We start from the raw sequence: 16,298 nt of genomic DNA on the forward strand, positions 1-16,298 counted from the left end.
TATGAAACAGTACTTGTGCCGTTCCTGAGTAGAATGTGATTTCCCTTTCTCTGGTCTCTGACCAAATGTGATGTGGGACTAGCCTTTGAACCGTGGAGAGTGCCGGGCTAATGGGACATTTCCCACTCGTCCTTGTGTACTGCACTACTAACATATGGAAGGAAACAATAGGCATCTACTAACCAAAGGACAATTCAGGGACAATGATAAGTAAAACCTTTTGTATGGGAAAGAAAATTCAGACTGGATTGACAGGACTAAACAGTTACTCAGTTTATTTTATTTTATTTAATGGGGCTTCCCCATCGCTCCCAATTCTTCCCATGCTCTGCAATTTCAGTTATGAATGTTCCTAGTTGTAAAAGGAGAGAGAAAATGTGGCTTTACCTTCCTGCAGTTCTTTGAAGTATTTTTAAAGGAAGTAAGGCATAATAAAAGCTGAGTCCCTGACTCATCTCGCCTTCAACATGCTTTTGGCTCAAAGGATTGTGTTTTCTGCTCTTTTTATCACTTCCATATTGACAGGAACACTGCAGTCCAATATCAGTGACTGATAGTGCAGTGTGTGGGAAAATTGTTCATTTTTGATTGAATAGACATGTTAATCTCATCACTATGTAAATGAAAGGTGTTCCTGAGGCATTCTGCCTCTTGACACTTTCACTTCAACCTGTCTTTTGGGGATGTTTGCCTCCAAGGAATGCATTTAGAGAAATCAGCCATAAGCATATAAGGATGAAGCAGAATGCTAAGCAATGTTGGTATTAAATATTGAAAGTAAAAAAAAAAAAATACAAGAATGTCCTTTTAACTAAGCTGCAGTCAGTAAGACTCCTTTCTAATTTCCTGTACAAAGCCATGCAAGTATGTGTAATAACTTAAAATATAAAAATATTGCCAGTCAATTTTTGTATTTGGTCATGTAGCAAACAAGAATTAAATGTATGTCATTGTTAGCAACATTCAACTTGAAACCTGTTTTCTAACCAGAATAATCTTCTTTATTTTAACTAAATAAACAAGAGCCAGGCAGAGTTTCAGAGCATGTAGAATATTTTCAATCAATGGTAGAAGAATATTATTACAAAACAGCTCCTCTCATCCCTTCACAGTAAACAACACAGGAGAGACCAAGGAGACACAGTGTATTAAATTTCTCTAACAATAAGATCTCATTTCCAAAAATAGAATCTGCATTGAACAGTCTTCATTTATGTACAGTTCCATATAAAACAAGTGTCAGGGACTATTCATTATATGTTGGTGTGATCATACATGATTTTCACTTAGCATCAGTACTTCAATGTCCCCCTTTTATTTGTGCTTTTGAAGATAGTGATCCTTGAGCTTGCATTCGGGAACATGTTCCTTCAAGGCTGGTTGACCTGTTTATTTGTATAAAGGTTGCAGGTTTTTTGTCAGCTAGTTCATGTCGTGTACCTTTATTGTACAATGTAAGGGTGAAGCATAAATATCAGAACATCAGCGCATTTTTAAATTCCCAGGAAAAAGAAATACTTCGGCTCTGCCATGAGAGAAGAGTTTAACTAAACTAACTATAAAGACCACCCCTTTTAATATTTTATCTTCCCATTACACAGGAGTCATGATTCCCATTCTAAAACCAGGAATACAAAACTGGAAATCAGACATTACATTCCTCACTCATTCTGCATTTTGTGAAATCATTTTTAAACTCTTTTTTTTTTTTCCATGTTGATTTTTTTCAAAAGGAAAGAAACCAAATTAATTGCAAATAATGATATTTTTTTTTAAAAAAAAAGTGTTTATTCCACTTTTGCTCAAACTTCTAATTACACTATTCCCTGTTCTCAGATTAAAATCATTCCTAAATATATACACATTCAGTATTAGTTACTGCGTTCTGTTTTATTTCATCATTACTTTTCTATATCAAACAAAATGGAGAAGAAGAAAGTGTTGACATAAATGTACAAAGAAGATGCTTCCTATGGGGTATTGCAGAGTTAGGAAGTTCATAGTCTTCATACAGATATATAAAACATTTCAGACGATCTCCATTCATTGGAATCTGTTCGGTTTCTCTTGTCAGACCTGTGTGACAAATACAAGACCAGAAATTAATAATTTATCAGGGAACTAACAGATGTTTTGAGAGAATGCAGAGAAGTACCAGTAAGTTGTGAGGGGGTGTACCAGCACCTGCAATTTTGCTTTCACTGAGTGTACTTGTTTACACCTGAGCTTGGGGAATACAGAGTGGGCGTGAAACAAATCGTTTTGATCCACTAGCTATTTCCACCCACTCTCCAAATCTCCATCTGATGAAACTTCATGACTTAAGAGCTCATGATCTCCTTACAGAGTTACGTTTTGTCCTCAGTACAGGGTATCTGCCACTCCTGCCCCATCCCATTGCCCTGCTGCCCCCAGCTGGCTGGTGGGCCATGGGGGACTCCTGAACTCCTCCAGCTCCAGCCCCAGCCCCAGCCCTGCATCAACCCTGGGAGGCTCCTGCACTGCTTCTGCAAGTGCAAGCAGTAAATCCTGCAGCAAGGCACGGCAGGATTTAGGATTTAGTAGGGACATATCAGCTAGTTAGAAATCAAAGCAGTATTTACTTTTATCCGTGGCACATGCAAATATTTTAAGATGCATATAAATATATATATATATATTTTTTCAACTGCATTGATTATCCTCTTCCCTTGCTTTCTCTGTTCTGTCCATTTGACCCCTGAATGGTAGCAAGTCTCCTTTGTCTCCTTTCCAAACTGGACAGTCGCATGGTTTTTCAACCTCTCTTCTGGAAATTATCTGTCCCTGTAACTATTTTTGTCACATCTTCAATCCTCCCCTCCTGCTTTAATTTCCAGGAGTTGCCAGCACTGAACACAGTATTCTGGATGTGGCAGCACAGTATTTTCTGTCCTAATTTTATATATCCTATCAGTGTTCATTTATTTACTTATGTGAAGCAAAATAGAGGGGTGTTTAGCTGCTGTCTGGAGAATGAGCAATTTCCATTGACCTGTCTGCAGTGACTCTTCCCGATGTTGCCACAGCTAATTTGAAACCCAGCATAGGGTCTATTCCTGTTCTCTTTGAAGTTAAGAGGTATCAGTGGTTGCTGCTGATATCGGTGGTTCCAGATGGTTCAATACTGAGGAAAAGAGGTTTTGAAAGTAACTGTGAAAAGTTCAAGACATTACCTTTCATAGGGTATATGTTTAATTAAATAGGATGTAAATATTTGGGGTGAAAGATTATCTCTAATTTCTTATAAATTTTCTTGAACTCATGAGCCTGTATGCTCAGAAAGTAAAGAAAAAGTCATAGGGCAGTGAAAAATTACAACCTTCTATATTTGATGATGTGTTACATAAATTGGAGTTTTGCCACTCCTGAACATGCTGGGAGCTGTACACATTTGAAGAAATATTGGAGGGACATTCAAAAGGCTGGGACTGCTAAGCTTTGATAAGAAACACTTCACTGGAGAAAAGAGGTGCTCTTCAGAAGAACTCTTCATGGTTTATACAAACTCCTTGAAAGTGTTGGTGACTTTTGAATAAAGAAGTTAAAAGTTAATTAACTGGGCTTGAGAAAAGTGAGGGGGTGTCGATGTCCTAAGGAAGGAGGTCAAAAAACAACACAGTGCTACTGGCACACTCCTGCCATTAGCAATCAAACTTAATCATCTCTTAACCTGACTCAGCGAGGCAATGTGCTAGTCTGCTTCAGCTGAAATTTCCTTCCAATCAGGTAATTTTATGTACTTATTCTTCAGATCTCAAAACCAAAATCAAACCTTAGAGCTGTATTTGATGGCTCCCCGGGATATGCACGCACGTGTAATCCCGTCCTGTATAATTACCGCCTGCCTACACACGTTCTCCTTGCGTTTCAATCCAGTATTCTCTTTCTCTTTCAAACTGTGCCGTGCCTGTTCCTGAATATCACAAGGTGACTGTTTTGCAGTGGTGGGTGGATAAAACATTACTAGCTATGATTAAACACAAGTGCTCGAGCCTGGTCTCAGAATACAGGGTATCTATTAGCGCCGGTGTGCATAATGCAGTGGGCACCCAGAAGCATAATTGGGCATTCGGTGTCACAAGGGTTTCCTGATTCTTCCACCAAAATAGGCCAATGCCATGCTCTATCTCTAAATATATTGTGGGCAGGTTCATGGAGTGAATGGCAGCTGTAACTCAGCATTCTCTTTTATGGGGTTATGTAACATTTTTTACACCTTTCCAGCAGATTCATTGCCTCAGATGAAAAGGCTGTGTTTCATGCAGGTGTTAACCTGTAGAAGATGTGCCCTGCACAGAAGAGCACCATGCTCATCTTCCCCTACCTTACTTTCCAAGTAGTTTAGCTTTTCCTTATTTCCTGAGCTTGTAGCACCAACTGTTCTGTGCCATGCACACCCAGGCACCAAACCCCAGAGACCTTGGGTATGAAGAAAACAGAGCCAGATTTTCCTCATTGGTGCCCACTGACAGGACAGGATATAACAGGCACAAACTGAAATACAAGGAATTTAATATGGACAGGAAAATAAACTTTGTTTTGTTTTGTTTTGTTTTGTTTTGTTTTGTTTTCAACTGTAAGGGTGCTCAGGCACTGGAGTAGGTTGCCCTGAGAGGCTGGGTTGTCTTCACCCTTGGAGAAACCCAGCATCTGGGACACACCTTGGAGCAGCCTGCTGGAGCTGCCACGGCTCTGAGCAGGGGCTGCACTAGGTGATCTCTACCCTCAGCTGGTCTGTGAATTTGGGCAGAGCCTCTGCTGGTCCCAGGAGAACTTGTCCTCTGCTCGTGAGGGTCAGGATGGTTTTGTGGGCAAGGTGCAAGGTCCCTGTTTGCCCCTGCTTCTCTGTGGGCTTGCCAGTGCTAACAGACTGAAATAAAAATGTGTTAAGTGCCATATTACTGAGTGGGGTTAACAATACAAGTAAGCTGGCTACTTACTTAAATTACTTTTAGCCTCAGGCTCTATTACATCAAATACTCCCTTTTCCCTCCCCAGTTTTCTTTTTTCTTTTTTTTTTTTTTTTTCCTTTTCTCATGGCTCACAGACATTTGGCACCCAGCTCCTGCTGATCTCGATATCACTTAATACTTTTTTGACCTCAAGCCTTAAGGTTCCCAGCTGGCACAACATCCCATCCAGCTGAACAAGAACCTCTCTTCTTCCCCCTCCCATAGCACAGGACTCTCACTAGGCATTGGATCCCCTAAAAAGGTCTGATGTCTCTGGTCCTCTCAGTCGCAACTAAGATATAGTGGCTCTCATCCAATGAAACCCAGTTTTCTTGGAGGCCATTCACCTGGAAGACTAATTAACAGAAGGAACAAAAAATACTACAGCCACCAGCACCTTGCCACTTGCCATCCAAATGCAGGACCAAACAAATTGTCATGATAAGCCTTGCCTCAGAGCTCAGGTGCTGAGGAAAATCAAGCCCACTGTTCTCAAATTTTGTATGAAGCACACTGCTGGCAAGCAGTGCTATTTTAACATCTGCTAATAATATTATCTTTCTCTCAGGTGTACTTCCCGCTCTCTGGTTGCTTATAATTGCTACCTGAACTCCCTTGGCAGTCAGTGGACCCTCTATTATCTCCCCGTGATGCTCCAATCCATTCAGACCTCCCTCTGGCCAGCTACAATTCTCTCTCTCCCAGCTCCCAAAGGTGTGTTATTTTTAGAGCTCAAACTCCTCCAGAGATCAATGGGAGTCTGTAAACTCAAAAATAGGTTGCTTATGGTACATTAATAATCCTCACAGTTATGTTCCCTGGTTATTCTTTCAGCCGCTGCAGCTTATCTACCAGTGCCTCTCTTGCCACTCCAATCAACCTTATTCTACTGAACAACACTCTGCCATTTAAAGAAAATAGGAAAGTATGTACTTGACGGCAAATGCAAGCTTAAATGTTGTCGTGATTAAGGACAGACTTAAGCACATGCTTAGGAGCTTTCTTAAATCATGGAAAGAGGCTTTTTTTCAGCCCTAGAGACTTTCTTCACTCCCATTTTGACAATCTGCAGGGCTCTGATTGCAGTTGATGAGATGCCAATGCTAGCTTCTGTGGCAAAAATGTTGGGTCCCAGCATTTTCCAACCACGGGAATATGTGCTACTATTTTTATGTAAGAAATCATTTAATTTATATGTTGTTCAACACAGATGCAACTTGATAACAAATATCTAAATAAATTAATGAATTTTAAAAGCTCATTTTTTTCCCAAAGGCATAGTTTTTCATGTTGCATCTCTTTTTCTTTTTTTTCCCTGAAAATCTACCCAAACTACTTAACTCCAAACAGATAAAAGATTTCCTCTAAAAAAAGGCACCAGTAATTCCAAACTGTCGGTATTTTCTGCAACATGTTAGCTGAAAGTAGAAGAAATAAGAAATAAATCCAGATTTTGGCTGTATCTCCATATATGCAATAAAATGACCATGTTCAGTGCTAATATTATGTAATTAAAGACTGAACATGAATCACCTGAAGGCTAAGTAAAATTTGTCTTTATCTGAACAGTTTCCAGCCCTATATGCTTAACCCTAAGATTCTGGTAATGCAGCTGGTTTTATAAGAAGTTCCCTTACAAAGGAGAAAACAGACATATACCATTAGCACTTCATAGAAAATCAGTGATTATAGCAAGTGCACAAAGGTTCAGTAAATGCCTCCCACTCAGCAAGCTTCCAAAGTGAACGACCACATGATGTTTACTCCTCACCAGAACCCATTTATAGATCTCTTACTCACCACTATCACAGTCATACATGCAATATTTAAGAAAAGACAGCAAGAAGTCTTCTATTTATTTGGGAGAGGATGGGGGGTTACAGTGGGAGAACTGGGTCTTTTCTTTAGAATATTATTTCACCAAGCAGCGAAACGTAATTTAAAACATATAAACTCTAAAGATTATAATAATCTGAAAGCATTCATTACGTACCCTGGGCTATACATACTGTCAATAAGCATGACTACTTGGAGAAAATTTTGCACAGGAAAATTTTGATTAAAAGGATCAAAAATGTCTCTTCAAAAGTGCAAGTGGGAAATGAAGGTAACAACTTCCTGGAGTTAGGAGACCCAGGAAAGGCTTTCATTCCCACAACTTTTAAGTGACATCTGGGCATTCCTGGTGAATAAGCACCCTGGGAATGAAAAGGGTATTCATTTCAGTAAGGTAAGAAGGGGACAGAGGTCATGAACTTTTATTAGTGTGGAGCAGACTTAGCCTAGAATTCCCAACACACCACTCTTCAGAAGGAAAATTTTGTGAAAAGAAGGTATATACACCAACATGCTTTCTCTGATTACTCTAGGGAATTTGGAATGTGAAATAAAGTTGGACTATCTTCTTTGACTCCCCAGTTCTATTTCTCAGCTGATAAAAGCCTTGTCCTTCCTGAGATAGTAACCTGAAGTGCCAAAGGATCTGCCCTCTCTCAACTACTCAACTGCCCTCACTTCCCGTCAGTGGGCACCACTTGCAAAGATCATCTTCTCCTGTGCAACTGCTTCAATATTTATATCATGTCTGGGTCACTGTCCGTATGGACAGTGGAAGAAGCAATAGGAAGTCAAATGTGCTCCAGGTGAACATACTTATACTGTGACGGGGCATCAGAAAGAGGGTTCAGGTTGCAAAGGGGGGGTTCATCATTTGAATCCCTCTCAGTGGTAGCTGGTCAACTAAATTAAAAAGTCTACTTTAAATTAAAACATGTTTTGCTTTCTTGCATGCTTTTTGCAAATTATTTCAATTATTTGTTAAGTTTCTGTCAGGATAAAAGTAGTGATCTCACGTATTTGAGCACCTCTCATACATCTCAAATATATTGTCTCTGATATGTATCTTTTCTTCATGTGGTCCTGGGCAACCAGCTCTAGCTGGCAGTGCTTGAGCAGGAGGGTCAGACCAGATGACCTTCAGAGATCCCTTCCAACCTCTGCCATGCTGACACTGTGTGATTCTGTGAAATACTGAAAACATTAAACAGTTTCTCCCTTTTTTCTTTATCTTACCTACAGTAAAATGAAATATATTGGAAGCAGCTAAAGAATAGAGATTCAGGTTACACACATACAAACAGAGTTTCAATACAAAGAGGGTCAGATTTTTTTTTTTTTTTGAGATTTATCTGACAAAGAATGTTAGACACAAGTGTTGAAATATGAAAGTGTTTGTTTTTTTTTTTTGCTTGTTTTTGATAATGAGCTTTTCTTATCTTTGTCATTAAAAAAATCCTGAAAGCCATATGTGCTTTCTCGCACGTGTTGTTCCTCCAATTAATTTACGTCTGTCTTCAGACAGTGTAGGATGGGCAGCCAAAGGCAATGTTGACCCTTTGTACTCTCTGTAGTTCAGTATGTACACAAGGAAGCTGTAGCAGAGTATTGTGTAAGACCACATTCAGTCAATAACAATAGACCTTTTCATTTAGGACAACAGCAAAAATAATAAATAAATAAAAGCCAAGCAAAAGCATTCCACACATTATATCTTGTTACTTACACTGACACAAAGCTTAGTCAGCAAAGAAACTTGCAAAAGAGAGAAATTCAATGTGGTGGCTCTGAAGTGACAGCTATTGAATGGAGGTCATTCAGATCAATATGTTATGGCAGCAAATTTATCTCCTGCCAAGTAAGGAACAAATCTCTGACATTTTTGAAAGGTATAAATTGGGCACTTAGCCAACATAACACAATTAAGAAGAATGGCATTGCACTGACCTAATGGCTGCCATAACAGTTTAAGTGGTAAAAAAGACAGATTAGATAACAGTATGTGTTGGAAGCTCTTTGGAGGATTTTTGACTCAGCGCAGTTGTATTAAACTGCGCATGGTTTCCAAGCTGTTCCCTTAGTTATTTGGAGACTGCAACTACTTGGGCACAGTGGCTGTGTTATGCAAGTAGTTCACGGAGAGCTAATAAGCATGAACAAGAAACACAAAATCATAGACGTGAATATTTTTTTATGGTGAGGTTTGTGCATGGATTCCCGGTTTAAGTCAGATGAAGAAGCAGCTAGGCTTTTTTACCTTCTATACATCAGATATTTTTTAACTTTCTAAAGCAATCAAGTACTGTGTAAGCACAGAATCCTATCAGTTCCCTGAATGACCAATATTTTCAATGAGTTGTCAGTCAATTAATCATGTAACAAAGGTAAAATCCGTGATTTTAGTTGAATACTAAGGAATCTTTTATGCTATCTTAGTCATACAAAAGATGGATTGGTTGTTCTTTGGGAACAGTTCTTATTCAGAAGGAAACAATCCATTATGAATTTTTCAGGTGGAAAATTTGTTCCTCACTGATTCAGCTGCAGGCATCTCATATCAAGTAGACAACAGTGCAGCTGGCTCGCCCAGCGTGTAACATCTTGAAGTTTTCCTCAAGTTACTTTTTTTTTTTTTTTTCCTCAAGCCTTGATCCCTGCCATGGACTGGCGAGCCAAACTGAGATGGCAGCTCTTAGAGGGTCCAAGCCATGACAGCGTCCCACAAACTTGGAAACTGAGGTCCTTCCTCTGTCTAGGGACTTCAGTGCTCTTTCTTACATGTTGAGGTTCTGAATCACACAGAAATTCTGGGCTTATCCAGGTTTCTGGTATTTCCAAGCTCCCAGCCCAGCTGTGGATTTGCAGTAAGGAGCTGGGCAGCCCTCCAATCTGTAGGTGGAGCTAGAGCCCTCAGAGCTCCTTGGTTCTGTGTCCAAAGCAAGGAGCTTCAGGCCAGCCACCCCACACCTGGGAAGTGCGTCACATAGCAGGACATGCCCAAGAACAAAGACCGCTGAAGTCTTTGGGAAATATACAATTGAAATATTTGTATTTGCTATGATTCTTCATGGAGTTACACTGATTTTCCTTTCTCTTGATTATTAGAACCAAGATGCAAATGATGCACATATCATACGCAGTTCCTAAAAGGCCAAGGACCAGATTTCAGCCTTTCCAGGGAAAAAGAAAGAAATTCTTCCCATAACAAATGACTAGTACTAATTTAGAAGGTTTAGTGTTTGTATCATGTCACAAACATTATACTCTAGATCATGGAAATGTGCTCTGAACTTTTCTATCATTTACTCAGTTGTATCAGTAGTGTTTTTTTTTTGTTTTGTTTTGTTTTGTTTGTTTGTTTCTTTCTTTTTGTTTTTTTTTTTTTCTTTTGTTTGGGCAGCTCTTGGCTCAGATCAGAAAGCCACCTAAAGCAATACAACATGGGCTGCTAGTTATCATTATTTAAATGAAGTAGCACCTTACTGAACACATTTTTTAGCTTAATGATTCACAACAGCAAATTTGCTGCAATAAATATGTTGGTTTTCAGGATGAAAATCAACAGTTTCTTAAAATTGTGAAAGCATATCTTGAGGTTTATCATAGGGAAGCAGTTAATAGAAACTAACTTGATGAGGACTGATTATGCATAACATTTCAAAATGGTATTACAAAGAAAACATACAAGCTCTGATACAGTTTTTATTATTGTCATTTCTACCTCTGCTGTGACTTTCACTGGAACTACCTTTCATGTTCTCTCTGCACAGTTTATATGTCTGAAAAAAAAAGAAAAACAAAAACAAACAAACAAACAAACAAAAAACAAACAAACAAACAAAAAAACAGTGCTTGTAGCATCATGTTAAATTCATTTTTTTGCTTCAATTTTATGATTTTCATTAATGTTTACCCTCTGACATCTTTTAACCTAAAATGTCATCCCTATAAAAAGATTTTCAGACTCAATTTCAATTGCTTTGTAAGTCCATGAGGTCATTTATGATTTTTAATGGGAACCAAATACCGAGCTGTATATACTAAATACTTTGATTAACATTGTTGATGAGAAGCTGCAATAGCTCTTTGTACCTCTGTCAACGAGAACTGTGCTGCAGTACTCACTACCTTTGAAATTAATACCTTCAGAATGGAAAAATACAGCTTTTCCTTTGTGGCACTTTACTAAGAGCTGTTAGGTTCATGCAAGTGTGCACCTATAATTACTATCCTTTGTAATTATTAATCAATATAGGGAGGAAATTGTTCTCTGAATGCATGTTAAGCTATTTTCATCCACCTATACCACCTCTGCTTTAAAAAAGCATTTGAGTTTTCTATGTAGGATCGCTCAAGGGCTTGTTCCCCTTTAAGGTATCATCCTGATTGCACGAGCAAGTATGTCCAAACAGCCTGTTAATGAAGCCATGTGACTTAAAGGGCTTAAGTAGTAAAAAATTTATAGCACTAAGATTAGAAAGGAATTTCCAGGGCAGTCTAGTTTTATTTTATTTTCATTCCCTGTAATAGCAATTTGGGTTCTCAAGACAAAGCCTTACAGAGACAATAAAAGTTCAGGAATTATTTTTGTAGCAAATTTATCAGTAAGAAAGTAAAGGTCTAAGAACAGAACCCACAAAATACTTATTACCTCCTTTGAGGTGCTACAAAGCCTATTGATTTCTCCAGTGATAGCCAAAACCACTTATCAGCTTTCAGGCACAGGTGAAAAACAGACAGTGGAAAAGCACCTGGGTGGTGGTGCACCATGAAAATAAAAAGAAGTTGCTAGGTCCCACTAAGAAATAATAAAATTAAAAAAAAAAAAAAAAAAGACTCATAACTGTGATGCCTTTGGATTGAAGATATACACAGGAGCCAGGCTAAGCACTATAAGGAATAAAATAATAATTGGCAAAGTATGTAAAAAGCAGCAATAAAAACCAACTACTAAAAGAAAAAGTCCAAAAAAGTGGTGCTATTTGAAACAACAGGACATCTGTTTTTGTGTGTGCTGAAAATGATGAAGGCTTTGTAAGGAGGCACTCATTGATGCAATATGAAATGCACCTACTGAGAGTTAATTACATGACTGGGGTTTCTCAACCAGGATGTGTCTCTGAAAGCAAAGCTTCCAGCTAAGAGAAAATGTATATGGTGGTGACTACTCTCACTGTACGGACTCCCTACAGTCAGCTCTTGGTCGCCCACCACAGAGATAACTGGGGGGAAATTCCTCACAGGTGTCTGCAGGTGAAGTACAGGAGGAGGAGGCAAGAACATAATGACTGATACTGTGCTATGCAAACTGGATTAACCACGGCCAAACTATTATAAAGCTAAAAAACAGAATTCACGGTTTTCAAAAGCAACTAATGATTAGGGGGGCATAGCCTTTGGGGAAGCAGCCTCATGAGATAACCCACCACAAGCACTACAGCTCTAAGGAGCCAACCTCTCTCATGGCCCACATAGGGCAGCACAAGCTGTGGGACCAAAGTCATTTTGCACTCCTCAAAACCTTGTCATCTGCTCTCATGGCATCCCTGCTCACGTCAGTCATAGCTTCACCCCTGAAAGTAAAGGGAGTGGTTGTCCCACTGAAGAAGGACATTTGGCAGCCGTGGAAATCCTCAGCCAGTAGTAGCTCTGGCATTTTGCAACTATCTTAATGGCCCTTGTTTGCACCAAACCCATAGTGTCATGGGCTTGAAGCCCCTACACGACAAATGCCAATTCCAGCACAGCTGAAAGCTCATGCTGCCCTTCTATTGACTTTGCCATGGAAAGTGTTGGAAGAACTTATACTCCTTTTCTTCAGGGTGGGCAGGAAGCTGGAAATCTAACAAAACAAAGCTTCTAGTGGAAAGCGCCTGATTTATTTTAAAAATATGTATATTCTGTCTCAGGAAATTGAAAATCCTCAGATGTTCTGTGCTTTTCTTTGAAAATTCAGGCCACCTAGTTATGTTGTTTATTTTTTTTTTAGAAAAATAAATTAAAAAAAAATAAAATAAATTAAAAAAAAAAAAAAGGTTGATTTGCGGGGGCTGAAATTTTGAGAAAGGTGACTGTATTTTTACTGACATTTTTATGGTTTTATAATGACTGTTCCAGTTAAATCCTTTCAGTGGTTTTATCATAGTCAAACAGTGCAATAAAAGTTTTGTAGGGATGGGTTATCAGCCTCAAGAGTATGCTGTTTCATGCCATATGAACTCTAAACTGCAAAACTGTGCTGTATAGTTAAATGGTGAACAATGGTTTGAGGCACTTGCCTCAGACTTCTTTTATGCTTGCACTTCATTTGGTCCTAGCTCTCCAATCAAATATTTAAACTTTAAATTATACACAAAACTTTCTCGCTACTCTAAATGCAATGTATCACCCAGCAAAATGCTGCTGCTGGAAAGGTTCTCCGATTTTACACCTGAATGCTCATGGCATTTGTTATTGTCACACTGGCTGCCACTTAGTACCACATGTAAGCTGGCTGATTTTCTTCAGAGTGCATGCCCAGTGGTAAGGAACACTGCTTGGTATCTGCATGGTCTTCACATGCTGAGAAGGGTTATAAAATTAGTTGTATTTTTAAATACAAATTTGTAAGCAAGAGGTAATGTATTTTTATTTTGTGGGAGTGGTAGAATTGCAGGGGCAAAACTGTGGAAAGTGACAAAACTGGCACGCTGTGGATTGCCATAAAGTCCTCCAGCAGATCCCCTCACTAATGACGCTGTGGAGTTGGTGGCTTTTTCCTTTTCAAAAAAACCTGGAGAAAGTACTTAATAATAAGCACATATTAAAACAGTATTAAGTTGATAAATGACTCACACAAGCATCAGCTAATCAGTTAAGACTGAACACACAGCCTAATAGTGCTGATTTGTATTCAGAAATTAAGATATAGGTACCAAATTTTCTCTCATCTGCACTTCAAGTGTATAGTCAGGTCATTTATTTCAGAGAAATACTGGTATGTACACAAGGTGAATTTGCATTATTGCATTAGTTTCATAGCCACACAAAATTTTGCAGATATGAGATGGTCAGAGGAAAATTGTTTTAAGCTGTAGTCTTCAGATAATTCTATATAAGGCTGTACAGGATGTTAACTCATCTGCACCAGTGAACACATAAACACACACCCTTAGCTTCCTGACTTTTCAGTTCCTACCACACTTTAACATTGTTTGAACATTTTTATTTCATTGTTCTTCAGGACTCACATTTCCTCCAGGATGCTAGTTCTGCCATTCATTTTTCATCACAGACACTTTCCATCTCTCATGGAACTTTAATGTTTGAGGGGAAAGGTCTAAGCATTAGACGTTAATTCATTAGGCTTTCAAAAGCCACGTTTGAACCTTTGCATGGCAGACTTTGTCTTTCATATGTCCCTGAAGAAAATGTGCACTTCATGCTGTTTTTAGAAAGCAACATTTCCAAGCAAACAAAAATGTTTTACAAAACAAAGTCTGATCATGTGTGTCCTGAGAGTAATTGAATTTTAGTGCCATTTGTACATACATAATTTGGGATTAAAGCTGTATGTATTTATATCATGACTGTTCATGAATTTCAAATTCCTAGGCAATGAAACTAGAAGCAAACAGCATCTTGGTGTACTGCAAACACAACCTTTCTTCCTTCAGTGAAGCGAAAGGGGAAAATGGCAAGAGAATTATTAGGTTGGATAATTACAGGAGAAAAAGCGGAGTTTGCTTGATTTGTTGTTTGAGAGTTGGCATGATCTGAAGCTGTTGAAGTTTATTTAAAATGCAATGAGCTTTTGTACTTTAGAGTATGCCAAGAGTCAAACTGGTCCAATATTTTCTGATGGAACATTTCTCCACTGGGAAAGGTTTATGCTTTGGAAGTGTAACTTTTTATGGAAACATCTTGCTTTCAGCAATTCTCTTGATGCAGCGTGGAACATTGAGCATGACTGGGCTGGGCAGTTTCTTATCGGCCCCCGTGTTGGCTCTCCGGCAGCCTGCCAAGGTGCTGGCGCAACTCTTCGAGGTGGGCTTCCAAGGACCGACAACTTCTGGCCTGCCAGACTCCCAAACCCTAATTCCTGCTCAGCACTCCTACTGCCCAGAATTTGCTGGAGACAGTTTAGTCTTGCTAATCAGGGGAGAAATAGTCTCTTTTTCAAAATCTCTGGTTTAACCCCAGCTGTTCTTGTCTTTGTGGTCCTGCTGAGGGCAGGACCCAGCTCTGCAGAATAACATAAAATTGGCATTTCCAAACTGGCCCCGCAACCCCCGCCTCATCTCTGCTTCTCGCTACATTGATCTACAGCTTCATTCAGATGTGTGATGCAAAACATTTAAATGCTGCTCTTCAAGATTATTCATTTTGACAGCTCCAAGCTCTGAAAAATTACAATGTATGCCCCATCTCCCCCAGACTGTGAGACTAGATCACCAGAGGTTAAAACCAGGGGTGGGTGGGTGGGGTGGGGCTCTGTTTGTTTAGTTTGCTTCTTGGTGATTCGGCCGCATGGGTTCACTTCTCTCTGTTTTCCTCTGCCACTGCGAGGGTCTTTGTAAACATCCCACAATGAATGGGTCATAAGCCAAGCCCCATTCAGATGCTAAGCAATACTGACACATGTAATAAAAATAAATAAATTAATTAATTTTTAAAAAAGCTTCTTCAGTCCAAAGTGATTTCCAGTACACAATAAAACACAATTGATGAAAACAACCACTTTGAGACATAGAGAGGGATAAGGAAACAGCAACTCAGATTTATTGGATATAATAATTAGCAGACTTAGAATACCAACTACTTGGCTGTTGACACATAACAATGAATATTTATTGTTATTATTTATGAAATAGGCTTCCTGAGCCATATTAGGACAGTATTTTGAAAGTATTTAGCCAGTTAAAGATGCAAAACCCCCACGAGTTAGACAATTCGCATGTTTTGGGGAAGACCATAAGGTACACCTAGCTGCTTCTTAGCTTGAACTGTTTTAGAAGTCTGCCCTCTAGTTGCCTATACGAGTTACTGGTCACAATGCATTATTTACGTAACTGTTTTAACTGTGATTAACCTCTCACGAACAATGATTTCATCTTCTCTACCAAAAATAAAATAAAACTAAAATTAAATTAAATTAAAGTAAATTAATTTAAATTTAAAATTAATTTAATTTAATGATAAAATAAAAATAAAAAATACCGCCAGCAATACATGGTGTAAAGCACCTCGATTCAGCATTAACCCCTTGGGCAATGTTTTGCACTAGAATCATAACGTAGCACTGGTAAAAACACAACTTCATGTTTTGAAAAACAGCCTTTATTAATGACATAGCAAGCACAAACACAGAAACAACTGTCAGAAAAGAGCCTTTTGCATTTTAGCACTTCTGACTGCTGAAGGAGCAGCAGGGTATGCCTCTCATGTACATTACTACTGAGGAGGGGGGGAAATAGCATTTAACTTGTACTAATCCCCTTCCCAGAAGGA

At 38.9% G+C, this 16,298-nt stretch overlaps 1 protein-coding gene across 4 annotated transcripts in view; it reads right to left on the bottom strand.

Annotated features, from left to right (window-relative positions):
- Positions 1-978: 978 nt before the first annotated feature.
- Positions 979-16,298, bottom strand: part of SMPX (small muscle protein X-linked) — a 42,067-nt gene continuing 26,747 nt past the window's right edge. For 3 of the 4 annotated variants that reach the window (XM_084507147.1, XM_084507148.1, XM_084507154.1), the window contains exon 5: positions 979-2,076. The gene's annotated coding sequence lies outside the window, so the exon portion shown is untranslated. Of the gene's footprint in view, positions 2,077-9,763; positions 10,589-16,298 lie in introns of those variants that run through there. The other variant, XM_084507153.1, reaches the window with a different exon arrangement.

This window comes from Aythya ferina, assembly GCF_964211825.1.
Source record: "Aythya ferina genome assembly, chromosome: 1".
Classification (NCBI taxonomy): Eukaryota; Metazoa; Chordata; class Aves; order Anseriformes; family Anatidae; genus Aythya; species Aythya ferina.